The 5,701-nt window shown below is 30.6% G+C and overlaps 1 pseudogene; it reads right to left on the reverse strand.

Annotated features, from left to right (window-relative positions):
- Window positions 1–4,884: 4,884 nt before the first annotated feature.
- LOC124892233 overlaps window positions 4,885–5,701 on the reverse strand; it is a 2,139-nt pseudogene continuing 1,322 nt past the window's right edge.

A 5,701-nucleotide genomic window follows, 5' to 3' on the forward strand; every position in this document is an offset into this window, starting at 1 on the left:
ACGTTATTATTACTCACAATTCTTCTTTGATAATATAAAAAGAGAGAGACTGTTTTAAGTTGTTGTATTACCATAGAAAGAAATGCAGGTACTGGGGAAAATGGCTTGGGGGAAATATTTTAGAATGAAGATGAAGTAACTCATACAATTCTTCTTTGATAATATAAAAAGAGAGAGGTTGTTTTAAGTTGTTGTATTACCATGGAAAGAAATGCAGGTAATGGTGAAAATGACTTGGGGGAAATATTTTAGAACGAAGATGAAGATGCAGTACTATGGAAAATGGCTTGGGGTGAATATTTTAGTAGGAATTTGAGGGGCGATTTTGTCATTTAATAAGCTAATACATGTATTAAAATCTTTTGTATTACTAATACATTGAATATTGATGGTATTAATAATACACTGCTTAATACACAATATGATGTATAACAAATGCAAATATTAGTTATACATAGACTAAAAAAAGATACCAAACAAGGTATTACTTATACACAAGAGTAATGCATTCATTAGATTTTTTAACACACTCTACCAAACGACCCTGAGTGTGAGAAAATGTTAGCCTTATGAGTTCATCCACTTTTGTTTCTTGTGATATAAAGTCCAGCACTTGATCAAATCAACATAAGAATTTCTCCATTAAGGTGCTGGTGGCATGCTACGTGGATTCCATCTCAAGCAAATGTTAGCCAATATGGATATCAGATAAATTGAGGGTATAGTTGCATACTTTAGTAACGACGGGAGCACATTTGATACTATAGTTTAACTAAGGATAAATTTAACCAATTTATGAAAATAGAAGGACATTTTTTTATCATTTTCCTTAAATATTATGTCTTCTCACCTCCCTTCTATTTAATTTTTATAGTAACTATTTTATAAATAACAATCTAATATGAATTTGAGTATATTTAATTTTCTGCATAATTTATCACATCAATAAATAGGACATAAATATTTAAATTAAAGTGTGAACTATTAAATAAAAGAAGAAAAAATGGTGGGAGTAACTAAAAGAAAAAAATAATAAAGATAAAATATTATTTTATTATATAATAAATAATTAGTGATCATTAAATGACTAAATTAATGATAATAATTTTTGCTTATCTAAATGAAAAACTGACAGATAAAATTGATATTAAAAATAAAGAGTTGAAGTTGCCTATCATACCGTGAGATAATTTTCAAATATACAATTGAAGATGATAATTTGTATATTTTAATATTTTATTAATTTTTGGGAATGAGATTACTGAAAATGAAGAGCATGAAGAGTTAAAGTTGTTCTTCCTATCATATAATGAGGTAATTTCTAAAGATATTATCTTAGATAAATCTATTAAGCATAAACTTTTTATTTGACGAACATTTAAATTTGTCGTTAGAACAAAACTTTTCTTGTATATCAAGTGTTTTATGTTCTTTCGTTATAAATTTTATATTACTTTTTTTTCTTAAAAGCTTCTCATATATCGCTTTTTGAAATTGCAATAACCTCATTTACGAAATGAGGTTAATTTTTTTATATGTAAATATTCTAAAATGGTTAATCAAATATAATTCGAATGAAAATTTAGATAATAATATATGTCGTCTATGAAACAATTTTATTTTTAATTTCAAAAGTACGTTATAATAAATAGACAATTATCTATAAAATTAATTATTAATATATTTTTCATGACCACGCGAAACGTGGTACGATTCCCTAGTTTTACAATTGAAAGCAATGAACTCCATCTATATACCCTCATAAGGATTTTTTTTGGTTATAAAATATTAAAATGTGAGTAAACATTTTTTTTTAGAATATTAAAAAATCAGTGTTTGACTGTGAAACTTGCAAATTCAATTTAAATTGTATTTCAAGTTTGAAAAGCAGTTTCGCATCTGTTTTTCAATAAATTTTTCACTTTTATGAGCAAAATGCTAAACACTTATTTTTTTGAAATATTATTTTATAATTTTAATGAAGTTTTAACTTGGTAAATATTTAAAAAATAAAGAAAGACTTTTGAATTGAGATAAAATATAGTATTTTATAAGTCGAAAAAATTTATCTGGTTATAAATTATTTTATTGACAATAAAATATCTAGTAGTATTTATAATTAAATTACCACTAAAATGAAAAAGATAAAGCACCCTCTCTGATAAAGTTTGCATACGTTCTGCCTTTCTCAAATTTCATTTATGAGAATTCACAGGAAATGTTATTGTACTAAATATAAAACATGTCCTTTTTTTTTTTTAAATCATAAATTTAAACAGATGAAATATTTATTAATAAAAATAGGACTAATACATAAATTTGATGTAATTGTCAACTCAAATAATGATTAAAATTTTACATAGACTTTTATGAAATCATAAAAAATAAAATTTATATTTTTACCTATACGTTGTTGCATCTTACAAGAGGCATACAATTCTCCTCTTTTGTATATTTACTTAAGACAATTTATTGTATCAGCTAAGACCCACATAAATTAGATAAAGGAAAATGATCAAATATATAAAAAGGTCCAAATATACCCTTCGTCACAAGTTTGGTCCAAATATGTCCTCCCTGTTAAAGTTTAGGATCAAATATACCCACTTAAAAGTTAAGTATTTTGCTGGAAATTTGAAAGACTTTTAAAAAAATAAATAAAAATTAATGGCCACTTAAGCAAGTAATTGCCATATCACAAAAAATAAATTTACCCAACTCTTTTATACTCTGATCCGATCCAAGACCCCTTTCTCTCCCCAAAACAATATTATTCATCGGACAGCCAAGCTTGGTGAAAAAACTACAGTGAGTTGCAATTTTTCTTACGGTTACTTATGCCGAATATTTTGTTGTTGCTTATTGCGTCATCATCGTTTATTTATCTTTTTGCTTGGTGCCAAGTAAAGTAGTTCATAGAGCATCATGTCCTTTCCTTTTGATTTTAGTTTGTCTTCTTGGATCTTGGTTCTTTTTATGGGTAATGTATGAAATTTTATATATGGTTAGTCAGTGCTACAAAGTCACTCTTACAAAATGTACAAACTGTTGAATCTTGGTTTTCATGACTGAGGTATTAATCTGATTTGGGTTGGACCACATTGTATGCTAGGAGAAGGTTCACAAATGGGTGACAAATGCAGAGTGAAAAAGTTCGTTGTCGGCCGACATTGTCGGATCGGCTCGAATGTGAAGGTATGTTTTATTCTTCACCTTTCATAAAAAAAGAAACAGTTAGTACTTACATTTCAGTCACACGACAATCACACAACCTCTGAAAATCCAGCTGCCACATATGTTGCCTAGCTGGTTATTAAGTCACGTGCTTCCTTCTGGCTCGTCTTTGCAGGTTGTCAACTCAGTCATAATGGACTATGTTACTATCAGAGATGGTCGTTCAGTCCAAGGTTCTATTATTTGCAGTAGTGTACAACTCCAAGAATGTGTTGTCCTAAGAGATTTTCAGGTATCCCGTTTTTTCTTTTTTCACCTAGTTTTTTTTTCTGTAATAATAACACCAACAATATTATTGTTGTTGCTATTAATAATGGAGCCTTGGAGCAATGGTGTCAAGTTGTCTTTGTGACCTATAAGTCACGGGTTCGAGCTAGGAAATTAACCATTGATGTTTGCATTAGGACCGACTGTCTATTTCTTTTTCTTTCATGTGTTCAGTCTACCTCATTTTTATACACTGGACACAGGTTAGAGCAAGTTATGTGGTTTCAGTAGGCAGTAAATATAAAGGAGAATCCTTGGCAAAGAAAGAGAAACAGTAATTACTTTTATCGGTAGCTTACAGTATGATCAATGCGACACTGATCTCCATACGCCATTTTTTTGTTGTGGCCTGCCAATGATACGCCCGTTCGATGAACTCTATGGAAACGTAACAGAGCAAAGTCAAAATTATTTGGCATTCTTGTTTTAGCTGACGATTTTTTTTTACATTTTTGAGTTTTGTTGTTAGGCTGAATCTATTGTAGAATTTGCATAGTATTTGATAATCAAAACTTGATACACTCCATTTGATATGAAAAAGTGACCACTGTTTATTTCCTTTAAGAGGTTTTGATGATTATTACTCCCTCCATTTTAATTTGTCTGTCGTACTTTACTTTATAGTTCATTTAAAAAAGAATGTTTCATTTTTTTCCGGCAACCTTAAGTCTAAGGAGGTGTTCGAATTGACTTTTTTTTAAAGTGTTTTTACCTTCTATTTTTTAAGCCTAACATAACGTGTTAAAAAATATTTTTTGTCTTTACCAAAAACTTTCAAGAATTTTTTTAAAAATTAAAAGCCAAAAGCACTTGAAAATAAGTCGATCAAGCACCCACAAATTTTTTATATGATATGTTTAAAATCATAAAATTAAAGAACATTTTTACCTTAGTTAAACTAGTGTCTAAGTTAAAATCATACAAACAAATTGAAACAGGGTGCATTTTTCTTTCGCAAAACTTTTGGCATTTTGAAAATGTTATACTCTGTTCATTTATCCAACACCCCACCCCCTCCTTAGTATTGAGGTGGGAACTAGGATGGGGGTTGGGGAAGGAATCGCAGTGTTATTTGGTGCATTCAAAGGATTGTGATGAAGTGGGAGGATTTTTCATTCTTATTAAGAAGTTTTGAAATTTTGAGTTTGAACTCTAGAACTGAAAAGAATTATGATATGAAGCCCCCTCCCCCCCCCCCCCCCCCCCTTATAATGATCTTATGAAGTGCAAATCTGAATTAGTCCAAAGCCCCAAATGGATATGAAAAAGAAAATAGTTTGAGTAGTGTACAACTAGAAAAAACTTACACTAAGCCATCTACTATGTAATATGACTCGACTTTCCATATACATAGAGCAAATGAGTGTAGAATTAGCAAACTTGTCATAGTTTAGCAAATTCAATTGTGTGCTTGCCCTCATGACCTTTACTGAAGAAATAATTGAAATAATCTGAGTAAAATTTGTTTATACAATGGTTTCTCTCCATTTTCCAGTACTTGTTTCAAAGGACCAAAAACTGCATCAGGTGTTGGATTCACAAATATTGGCACCGAGACTCTGTTCCTACTAGCACTTACAATCATATGATGCACAATGCTCTTGTACCTATCGTTGCTCATGATCTGAAGGACATCTCCGATATTGATCACGAGAACCCTTTTGACTGGTGGCACATGAATTCATCCATCGCCTTTGGGTTCTTGAACGTAAAGGCCACTAACATCATCTTGTAGTAGCATGGTGATTGACGAAACATCAGCATGATAGCCAACACCAGCAGTGAACTCAGGACTCGGGCACACAGGGTAGTGAATGAGGTTAACGATCAATGTACCCATTACAACAGACTTTCTCGGTTCATCAATCTGCTTCACATTTAGCCTCTCGAGCAATATCTCAAGAAACTTTTGTATAATAGGTTTAGCCCACTTCATGTACTCCAAAACTTGATATCTGTTGAAGAAATATGAAATTAATCCAAAAAGTGGTCAAGATGTGCAAGGATTAGTTACTGATTCCACGACTATCGGTCACACAAAGATAATTTTACCGTTGTTCCAAGGCTCCCCTTCGAAAATGGTCTAAATAGACACTAATATTCAAGTTAGAATCTACAATATCAGTAGCAAAAGGAAGTATAAAACTAGATAAAGCCACTACATGACTAGAATTTGCAAGAAAAGATGAAAGGCTAATTA

The sequence above is a fragment of the Capsicum annuum genome, unplaced genomic scaffold (assembly GCF_002878395.1).
Source record: "Capsicum annuum cultivar UCD-10X-F1 unplaced genomic scaffold, UCD10Xv1.1 ctg45040, whole genome shotgun sequence".
Taxonomy (NCBI): Eukaryota; Viridiplantae; Streptophyta; class Magnoliopsida; order Solanales; family Solanaceae; genus Capsicum; species Capsicum annuum.